This window comes from Octodon degus, unplaced genomic scaffold (genome assembly GCF_000260255.1).
Source record: "Octodon degus isolate 3935 unplaced genomic scaffold, OctDeg1.0 scaffold00078, whole genome shotgun sequence".
Classification (NCBI taxonomy): Eukaryota; Metazoa; Chordata; class Mammalia; order Rodentia; family Octodontidae; genus Octodon; species Octodon degus.
Genome location: NW_004524654.1, coordinates 7,447,326 through 7,458,875, shown reverse-complemented (window position 1 = coordinate 7,458,875; position 11,550 = coordinate 7,447,326). Strand labels below are relative to the sequence as shown.

Below are 11,550 nucleotides of genomic sequence, written 5' to 3'. Positions count from 1 at the left end.
TGGCTGGCATGTGGTGCTGGGGGATTGAACCGTGGTCCCTGGGCTTTGCTAAGCTTGTTCTAAGTAGGTGCTTTAGACTACTGAGCCATCTCAACAGCCCCGGCTCTGTGTGTCTTAAAGCTGCTTTTTTGGCAGATTCAGCCTGCGTGAAAGGTGGGGCTGGTGCAGCATGTGGTGCTAGGATTGATCACAGTCCCCTGCACCTGCCTAAGCTTGCGTAAGTAGGCGCTTTAGACTGCAGTGCTCTCTCGCCAGCCCTGGCTCTATGTATCTTAGTAAGACAAATATATAACATGTATTTGAAAGTTTTGCTTATGCTCGAAGGTTGTAAAATTTTTGCATTTATTTTATTATTATTACTATTTTTTGTCTTTTTGAGACAGGATCTCACTATGCAGTTCAGGCTGGTCTTGAGCTTACTTTGTAGCTCAGGCTGGTCTCAAACTCTCAACTAACTATCTTACCTCCAACTATCCTGCCTCTGCCTCCCAAATACTGAGATTACAGGCATGAGCCAACATGCCCTGCATGGTCACAGTTGTTTTTTTTTTTTTTTTTTTTCCTTCTTCTCCTTTCTCTATATTGCAATATCTGAGGGATGTTGGCTTTAATTTTGTTTTGTTTTGTTATATGTGCTCACTGTGTTGCCTGAACAGGTCTTGTATTTGTAGGCTCAGTTTCCTCAGCCTCCTACATTGCAGGAACTACTTGTATGTACCCCTGTGCCTAGCTAATTTTTATTAGACACATTAACCAGCTGTGTTATTTTCCCTATTTTCTATTATAAATGTTACTTAGTTACATTAAAAATGTAGAGATTTGAGATGTGTGAAAATTTATAATACTATGGTGCTAACATAGCCAGTGTTAATATTTTTGTGCATTCATTTCACAGATGCTTACTGGTATAGGGGAAAAATGAAAATCCCAATATTGCAATATCTGAAGGATGTTGGCTTTAATTTTGTTTTGTTTTGTTATATATGCTCACTGTGTTGCCTGAACAAGTCTTGTATTTGTAGGCTCAATTTGTATTTGTACCTGAAAGGTACCTGAGATGTATGTGTGTTCCCTAAAACTGAAGAATGAATTTTAAGAACAAACGGAGGTTATGAGCAGAATATATTTATTGAGGGACTGAAAGCTCTTGTCTGAGAGAGGGGCAGGAGGGATCCCCAAGGGACTTTTATAGTGTAAAATCATGTGGGTCTAAGGTGGAGAACATGGGAGCTTGCTTAGGTGGGTATGAGGTAGAATGAAACTATGGTCAACCAATGAGATTGTAAACACCATTGCTCAGGTAAAATTAAGTCCCGGACCAAATGTTTAAGCGAATGTGGTCAACCAATGAGATTACAAGTACCGTTGCTTAGTTAAAATTTATTAAGTCTAGGACCAAATGGGGAAGCGAGTCACATAGCAAGTGGGCACAAATACAGAGCAGGACTTTGTCCATTAGCTAGCTGATAGCAGTTGGATTAGTGACTCTTCCTGGCTTCTTCAAGATGATGATTAATCCCAGATGCTTATCTTTAGGGAGGTAAGCAGTTGTTTGATCTTTGGTCTTTAGGTCTGGCCCACAGGGGGAGCATCCGTACCTTTTACAGTTGTAAGGTGGTATCTTGTCTTCTGTGTTATCTCCTTTGAGGGCTTAGCCCTGTCTGACTGCTTGTAATAGTTCTATTTAACTCTGCTGCCTGCAACATTACCAGGCATCTTACCTGTGCTTGGAATACAGCAGTAAGCATCAGAGCTATAGTCTCCATGCTTCTGGATCGTATTTTCTGGAGAATGTGCACATTAAAACAGCAGTTGTTAGTTATAATTAGGGTGATTCCTAGCTCGCTGAATAACAGAAAGAAAGAGAAATTAAAAAAGTAAGTGTATGTTTGGACTGTAAGAAAGTAAAGCCATGCTGTTATGTTGAGCTGTAGGGGACTCAGGTCAACAATTTCTGACATTGCCAGTGAAGCAGAAGACCCAATACTATTAAGGGCTACTGGACTCTTTTAGACTATTTTGCTGAGATTACACACCTATAATATTCAAATAACAGAACTTAACAAAAAAAGGGGATATAGATGAATGTCCATTTTGTATCTGTGTATTCAAAGTGGTTAGGATAGATATATAGTTACATTCTCTTAATGAATAGAGGGATTTGTTCTAATGGTGTTTGTAAATAGGATATCATGTCTGCATCTTGTACAGCAATTAACCACTAGGAAGAATGTATGCAATGTGTTAATTGTTGAAACTGTCCTACCAATTTGGTTTGAAACTGTCTCATTGCTATTTGTTTCTCAATAAAATTATGGGAAAAAAAGGAGAAAAATAAATAAAAAATTAAGTATATATAAAAAAGAAAATACAGAAACAGCATAAAACTACTTTTCCTTATTGTCTACTCCTAGAGGTTTCTATGACTGACTGGAATCATAGTGATATAGGGGATTTGAAACTCCTGAACTGAAAAGTACCTGGGACAAGTTCATGTTCTCTAAAACTGAAGAATGAATTCTAGGAACAAATGGAGGTTAAGAGCAGAAAATATTTATTGGGGAAAGAGAGCTCCTGTCTGAGAGAAGGACAGAAGGGGGGCCCGAGTGGGTTGTCCCTGGGAAGCTCTGTCTTCCAGGGACTTCTATAGAGTAAAACCATGCGATGAGGTTGGTCTAAGGTGGAAACGGGAACTCAGATAGGTGGACATGAGGTGGAACAGTGCTATGGTCAGCTAACATTGCTCAAGTAAAATTGGTTAAATCTGAATCAAATGATGAAGTAATTCAAGTAGCAAGTGGGCATGAATACAGAATAAGGTCTCTTCCTGTTGGGGGATAGGTTAGTGACTGTTTTGTGCTCTTTCAAGGTGATTGATAACTATTTAGAATGTCAATCCCTGATGTCCAGCCTTCAGCAAGTATTTGGCTGCATTTGTTTACTTTTTGTCTTGAGGTCTGGCCCAGAGGGAGTGTCTGTCTCTTGCAGAGTTGCAAAGTCACCTTGTCTTCTTGAGGGCCTGGCCCTCTGATTGCCTATACTATTTCTATCTAATTTAGCTGCCTACAACAATAACAATGTCATTCCTAGATAAGGACTTGATTGCTTTCGAATTTCATTTTTAGTTTCTTAGGGGCCATATTGTTTTGTTTTATTTGAGACAGGGTCTCTCTGTATGGTTCAGTCTGGCCTTGCACTTACTGCGTAGCCCAGGCTGACATTGAACTCTTCTGGAGCATCTTGCCTCAGCCTGCTGAGTGCTGGGATTACAGGCATGCACTACCTTGCCTGGCCCACATTCAGTTTGAAAGCATCAGCTGTACAGGCTAAGATATCCACCACAGCACTTGCATCTTCCTGTGCTCATCTTACTTTAATGTCCCTCTTGTCAGATCCTGAAACATGTTCTTAAGTAACTCCTTAAAGGATGAGTGGGAGATAACTTTTTCTTTTTTAGCTATTAAAACATGTTTTTATTCTTGTTTCATTTAATTAGTAGTTCAGCTGTCAATATATTCCTAGGCTGTGAAATAATTGACTCACAGTTTTGAGGGCATTGTTTGCCTGTGACCTTTCTCTCTCCCTGAAAATGTTTAGCATTTTTTCATTACCTTTTTTTTCCTTGTCATTGGAATGTGTCTTGGCTTTCATTATTTGGGCCACAGTGTGTTCTTTCACTCTAGAGACTCATGACCTTTCATTCTAGGAAAAATTGTACAGTCAGTTATCTGTATACTTGGGTTCCACATTCAAGGATTCAACTGAATGGATTAAAAAGGGGAAGAAAAAAATACTATGGCTGTACTAAACATATGTAGACTTTTAGGGGTCATTATTTTGTAAATATTGTGTGTAGCAACTATTTGTATATGTCCTGGGTTATATCTAGATGTCCCCCTAAAGTGTCATGCAGTCCTAGGCAGGACCTCTGAAAGATGATTGGTTTTGAGGGGCATTATAGCCGACTTTCTGTTAGGAGGTTGGACTGGACTGATTCTGAAGAGCTGAGTTCCTGTGGGCATGAGCTGGAAGTGCATAGCTCCCTTCCTGGCTCTACCTTGCCTAACCCTGCTTTTTTGCTGCTTTGCCATGGACTGGCTTCTCCTCTGCCATGTCCCTCAGCCAACATGCCCTGCATTGGAGCCAGGATATCATCTGAAACATCTGCAGACTGTGAGCCAAAGTAAACCTCTCCCCCTTTAAGTTGTATTGTGTCAGTATTGTGTCTCAGTGGTGAAAAAAGTGACTAAAACAATAGAGCATCTACATTGCATTAGATATTCTAAGTGATGTAAGGGACTTGAACACCTATGGGTTTTGGTGTTTGTGGGGTCCTGGAACTAATCCCCTATAGATGTCCAAGAACAACTGTTATTACTTTATTTTCTTACCTTATTTTCTGTTCTTTTTCTAGCCTTCAGAGTTTTCAGATGTCAGACTTTGTAGACTGAATCTACTGATTTTTCTGTTTTCTATTTCTTTGTTTTTTATTCCTTTATAGACTTTCTCACCTTTTTCTTCTAGGCTTTTAATTAAATTTGCTATTTGATCAGGTTTTTAATTTCTGAGAGTTCTCTTTTTGTATAAATAATATACTATGTTTAGCTAACAATCTTTTTAAAAATAAGAGAAGGTGTACGTAATTTTATGTGCTTGGTGTGTTTACTTATTGGTTGATTGATTGAGATTGGGTCTTGCTAAATAGTTCAGCTCACTTTGAACTCACTGTGTAGCCCAAGCTGGCCTTGAAGTGGAGGTGGTTCTTCTGCATTAACCTCCCAGGTGCTAGAATTACAGGTGTTTGTCTTCCGAGTGCTGAGACTATTGTTAGGTAAGAGGAAGGAAAGGGAGGGGGGGATAAAGGAAAGAGGATGAGTATGATCAAAATATGTATATTCATGTGTGAAAATAGCACATTGAAATCAATATTTTATAACATTAATAAAGTACATTTTAAAAAATATGAAGTTTTTCTTTGGGGGGGGGGTCGCTGGGGATTGAATGTAGGACCTTCACACTGAGTTGTATTTTCAGCCCTTTATTTTATTTTTTTATTTTGAGATAGGTCTTCTGAGTTGCCCAGGCTAGGATTGAACTTGGGATCTTCGTGCCTCAGCCTCCCAGACTGTGAGGGTTACAAGCATATACCACCATGCTCTACTTAAATTACCTATCTTGACTTTTTTAAAATTGAGACATCTGGCTATGGAGTTCAGGCTGATTTAGAACTCAGTATAACCCCAGTTGATCTCAAACTCCAGACTATCTCCCTGCCTTTCCCTCCCATTTTCTGGGATTAGAGGCGTGCACCAACAGTCCTGACAACTCTGAGTTTTTGATATTTTGTTTTTCAGTATTAGAATTTTGCCAGTTGTACCTAGAACTGGTAAATTATACCTAGTACATTCTTTTGATGTACATTGTATTGCTAGAGTTATTTTTGAATATTATTCAAATAGAAGAGGTTAAATGCCTATGGAATGACACTCCGCTTAATCTTTTAAATATTCTCATAGTTTAATGTTTTGTATGCTGCAGTGTATGTTATTTTAAAAGTACAGTATGATCCTTGTATCTGAATACCTGGAAAATGTTATCGAAAGTACTGACAGTAAATGCAGAAGTGTAGGCCAGGGATGGTAATGCACACCTATAATCATAGTACTCAAGCTGTTGAGACAAAGGATTTCAGTGAGTTCAAGGCCAGCCTGGGGTATGTAGGGAGTTCAAGGCCAGTCTGAACAATACAGTGAAACCCTGTCTAAAAAAAAAAACAAACAAACTCAAAACCAGAAACAAAACAGAATCTTCAACATTCTGTTTGGTGTCATAGTTATGAAATGACTGGACTGAGTGCTAGGATTACAGGAGGACTCCCTCCCATCTGACTTCACTTTAATTTTGTATCTTACAATAAATATTTTTCTTTTTTGCTTCTTAAGTTAATTCATTAGAAATTGTCAATACTGGGCATGTGGTATATGCTTATAATTTCAGCCCTCAGGAGACTGAGGCAGGAGGATCGTCATGAGTTCAAGGTCAGCCTGGGATACATAGCTGAGTTCAAGGTCAACCTGAATTACATTGTGAGAGATCTTAACTCAGAAAACCAAGGGGGGGGAAAAGCTTGTTATTGGTATATACAGAAAATTATGAGAAGAAATACAAATAGAAAGGTATAACACAATTAAAAGGAAAGCGAGAACTTGAGGATTGGACAAGGAGAGGGCAAGGAGAAAAGCTGGGAAACAGGACAGGGGCAAAACCATACATTTATACACACAAGATGGGCAAGGCACTGATCCTGAGAAACATCAGCAGGTTTTTGAAACTGGCAGTTAATTGGTAGGATTTTCACCCTAACTATGCTGATACATGTGAACCAAGCAACTGCACTGAAGATAGCTATGTATAATAGAAGGGTCATGCTTAGAATGCCTGTCATTCTGGTCTTCTAATTTTTATTTTATTTGTTTTGGTGGATCTGGGGATTGAACTCAGGCCCTTGCGCTTACCAGGTAAGTGTTTATTCTACAAGGCCATCTCCCAGCCCCCATTCTGGTCTCCTAAATATGTACTTCTTGTCATGACATACCAATTATTACCATACTGTGTCACAAGTAAAAGGTTTTTTTTTCTTTTAATGGATAATAAATGAAAAAAAGACACAAGAAAAAGGAAAAAAAAAATCACAGGACTGTCCTGCTACAATGCTGTATATGATTAGATTTTGAAATTTCTGTGTAAAAATATGTAATTGTTTATTCATATTCTTTAAATATTTTTCATTTTTTAAATTTTTATCTCCATATTCTGTAGGGACTTACTGTTTAACATATCAATACTTGATGGAAAATACCTGTTCCATGTTATGCCTAAGATGTTTTATATTCACACAGGTGAAGTTAAACCCAACTGCATATATTGTAGGGTAATAATCAGCTTTTGTTCTAGAGGGTTAACAACCTAAGTTTGCAGACCAAAAATTAGAGAAATAGAAGGGCTGCAAGGACAGCCAACATTTTGGCCATAGCCTTTCAAGGTCAGTGAAGACTCAGTACGTAGGAGAACCTATACTGTAACATCATGTAACTCAATTGTGTCCCAAATTTTCTGATGAAGGAGATTATGGGGCTACAGAGCAATGTGATTGATGATTTAGAGTGTGCCTAAGGAGAGTTACCTGGAGAGAAAACATTCTCTCAGGCTTTCACAGAGAACAAATTGGTCAAGCAATGGCCTTGACTCATCCACATGGCTGACACTGACAAAGGATCTACAAAGTGTGGTACAGGGTTACAGGATAAATTCTGAGTGTACTTGACCGAACTTATCAGATACAAAAGTTACATTTCTTGTTATATAGGTCTTGCTTTATCTTGGTCTTAACCATCCAGCAGAAAAGTATAAAAATGAGGTATATAAAGTACAGCCATATTAATATGCTGAGCTGTGAAAGGCGCAAGTCAACAATTTTGGTGGATAACCCACTATTATTATGAACTGGACTGTATTGGATTGTTTTGCTCAATTCATGCACTTGTAGTATTTAGATGTCAGTGGAATACCCATTTCTGACAGGACTAAACAAAAAAAGGGATACAGAGGAAGGACCATTTTGTGTCTGTATATGCAGAATAGTTAGGATAGATATATAGCTCCTTTCACTTAATTCAGTGAGAAGAAAGATTTGTATTAATAGTGTTTGGAGAGGATATCCTGTCTGCATCTTGTACTATGGATAACCACTAAGAAGATAACAATGTACAATGTATTAATTATTTAAACTGTCTTATTAATCAATTTTGAAACTGTCTTATTGCTTGTTTCTCAGTATAAAAGAAAATTATGCACATCTCGCATGCACAGCTTAGTGAATCTGTACAAACATACCCAGACAACCAGCACTTAAACTGAAAAGCCAAGTACTACCAGCGCACTAGAAGAAGCTCTTTTATGTTTTCTTTTGGTCACAAAGACTCTACCTCAAGGGAACTACTTTTTAATAGTACCATAATTACAGTAGTACTCATTCCTGTGTCTTCGTTCACTCAATGGTATAAGATTTAGTATTATTACTTGTAATTATAGACCATTCATTGTCATTGCTGTAGAGCAGGAGTCTGCTCTACAAGCTACTTCACCCCCTATGTTAAATCTGACCTGTTGCTTGTTTTTTGTACAGCCAGTGAGCTAAGAAAGTTTTTTTACGGTTTCAAAAATTTATTGATTTGGGGTCAGGGAGATAGCTCAGTAGAATAAGCGTTTGTTTGGCAAGTGCAAGGGCCTGAGTCAATCTCTGGTTCCGCAAAAAATAAATAAATAAATAATTTATAGATTCAATAGTACTGATCACAGAAAAAAAAAAAACAAGATTCCTGATTAAGTGTATTCCACTGTCCAGGCAATGGTTATTTTTAAAACTTTTTTCAGTATTGTCTTGACCATGATTAAAAGAGGACATCGTCTTGTGGAGGGCCACCTGAGCAGCTCTCCTTGAAAGAAGAGTGACTGTCTCCATTTTGACTGAGCCTGATCCTATTTCCTTGTATTGTTCTGTACAGAGCTGGCTAGGACTTCTGTTTATCCTTCGGTTGGCCTTAAGCAATGTGTATTGGTCTACCTGTGGTGCTGGTGATAGTCTTTGAAGGTGGTGTGCGCGTTTCCCTGGTAACCTATACCTGCTGCTCTTTAATGTGAGCTGGGTGGAGACAGGATGGTAGAGCTAATGCTCCACGATGCCAGCTGGGATTGAGCCAGCTGGGATCGAGCCTCTAGACAGAGGCTGTGACTTCCTGGGGCTTGAAAGACTACATCAAAGCTGAAGCACCAGACTTACCAAAACATTAGATACTATATAATGCAGATTACTCTCTCTGCATATCCTCTCTGCATATTGCAGAGGTAAATGGAGGCCACCCATCTAGCTCAGCTCATAGTAGTGTCCTTCCCACAATTCTCAGTCAATCCTCCTCAAGCCACTCCCCCACTGAATAAAATTGGGTGAGGCCCTGGGTTGCTCTCTTGATTCCAGAAAGCCATCTTCGTGGCTAGACTTAGAGCCCCTTGACTCCCTGATGATTGAAAATATAATTTAATGTCTTTATTTTCACCATGGATTGCATTGTAAGTGGTAGATTGGAATCAACTTGATGGGATTCCATTAACGTACCTTTGGGATTACAAATATTGGCTTCTTGGACCAAGACGAGGACCTGGAAGTGTCTCCTGCATCGTCTGTGACCTCCCAGAGGGTAAATATGTTGCAGCTCATGTGCAACTCCTTACAGTTCTACCTTGGTCCTCCTCGTCTCCTCTTGGAGTTGTACCTGATTTTATTACCTGTCTTCATACGAATCCACTGAAGAATGGGGTGATTCTGCTTTTGCTTCTTGGCCAGGAATTGTTTGATTCTGAAAGTCTTTTTTTTTTTTTTTTTTTTTTTTGCGGAACCAGGGATTGAACTCAGGCCTTTGCACTTGCCAGGCAAGCATTTATTCTACTAAACTATCTCCCCTGAAAGTCTTGTGAGAAGACATAGTTAGGGTAGGAGGTGAGAGCATGCATTCAATGGTGGACCTGAGCTAAGAAAGTTTTTTTTTTTGTTTGTTTCCTGTATTTTAGGTAAGGGTCTATAGGATGTTCAGGGTCTCACTACTAGATTGGACTCTAGTGATCTGCCTGTTTACAGCCTCCCAAAAGCTGGAATTACAGGTGCACCACCATGCCCAGTCTCAATTGCTGTCTCAGCACGTGGGGCTGGCACGGCCTAAGAAAGTTTTTTTTTTTTTTTGGTGGAACTGGGATTGAATTCTGGCCCTTGTGCTTGCCAGGGAAGCGCTTATTCTACTGAGCCATCTCTCTGGCCTAAGAATGTTTTTTAAAAAACATTTTTAAATAGTTAAAAATAATATTTAGAGACACTTTAAAAAATTCCATTTTCGTTGTCCATAATAATTTTTATCCCAAAACAAATTAGATAGCCGGTAAAGCCTACAGTTTATTTTCTGGCTCTTTACAGATGAAATTTTATGGACCATTGCTAAGTATACATCAGAATATGCTTATTGATTCTACTCTTTTTTTAAAATTTTTTTTGTGGAACCAGGGATTGAACTCAGGCCTTTGCACTTGCCAGGAAAGCGCTTATTCTACTGAGCCATCTCCCTGGCAGAGATAATTTCTCTCTCTCTCTCTTTTTTTTTTTGCGGAACTGGAGATTGAACTCAGGCCCTTGTGCTTGCCAGGGAAGCACTTATTCCACTGAGCTATCTCCCCAGCCCTCTGATTCTACTCTTCATGGTACAAAGAAGCATCCTGCTTTTTGTCTTTTGTTTTGCTTTGTTGAGATACTGTAATCCTCCAGGTTGGTTTTGAACTCACTTGGTAGCCAAGGCTATCTTCAAACTTGTAATCATCTTGCTTCAGTCTGTGCACTGAATTTACAGGCACATGTCAGGCTTAGGATCCTACTTTTATCTCTAACATTTACCTATTGTTTTTGTACTGTGTCTCTTCTATTGAATAGAAAACCATTTTTTAATCTTATAGATTACTTCATTTCATCCTTTTTAAAAACAAAAATTTTTAAAATTTTTTAAATTTGGTACAGGGTCTCACTACGTAGCTTGGACTCATAGTGATCCTTCTGTCTCAGCCTCTCCAGCACTGGGATTACAGGCATGTGTCACCACGCCCAGTTTTAGTGCCTGCTATGCCAAAAGGCATGTGGTGTCAGGGATTGAATCTGGGTTCTTGCACTTGCCAGGCAAGTGCTTAGAAGGCTGAGCTATCTCCCCAGCCCCTTTTAAACAAGTTTTTGTGTAGTTTATTTTGGCTATTTATTTTATTTATTTATTTATTTAATTTTTTAAAAATTTTATTTATTTATGTGTGTGTGTGTGTGTGTGTGGCCAGCTCAGCCCACCAGGGGGCGGGGCTGGCTGGCATGTGGTGCTGGGGGATTGAACCGCGGTCCCTTTGCTTTGCTTAGCTTGTTCTAAGTAGGTGCTTTAGACCACTGAGCCATCTCACCAGCCCCTTGGCTATTTATTTTTTGGTTTTTTTAGACACGGTTTCTACCCTTAAGCTCACTTTGTAGCCCAGGCTGGTCTCAAACTCACAACTATCCTCCTGCCTCAACCTCCCAGAGCTAAGATTATAGGCATGCTCCACCATGCCTGTCTGTTTGTTTATTTTGGAGACAGGATCTCTGTTTTGCCCAGGCTGGTCTCAAACTTACAGTGATCTTCCTGCCTCAGCCTCCAGAGTGTAGACAAGCACACATTTTACCCAGCTTGCAGATAAACTGAAAGATAGGAACTTGTGCACTGATTTCTATTTCTTTTGAACCCTTTTTAAGCTGAGAAATGTTTTCTTAGAAGACATAATTAAATACGTTTATATTTTCTTCAAGTTTTATGTTTTTTATAATTTTGCTATCCCTTAGCATACTTTTTTTTTGTTGCTAGGAGCAAAGCCCAGGGCCTTCACACTAAGCTACATGCCCAGCCCTTTTCTTTGTGTGTGTGTGTGTATAATATATATATA

At 39.0% G+C, this 11,550-nt stretch overlaps 1 protein-coding gene and 1 long non-coding RNA gene across 3 annotated transcripts in view; both read left to right on the top strand.

The window, feature by feature from the left end:
- The window catches only part of Commd1 (copper metabolism domain containing 1), a 194,361-nt gene that overhangs the window by 10,718 nt on the left and 172,093 nt on the right, over positions 1-11,550 (top strand). The window lies entirely within an intron of this gene.
- The window catches only part of LOC111818047, a 17,250-nt gene continuing 11,714 nt past the window's right edge, over positions 6,015-11,550 (top strand). Inside the window, exon 1 of the long non-coding RNA XR_002822121.1 lies at positions 6,015-6,024. This is a non-coding gene — a long non-coding RNA (uncharacterized LOC111818047). The remainder of the gene's footprint in view (positions 6,025-11,550) is intronic.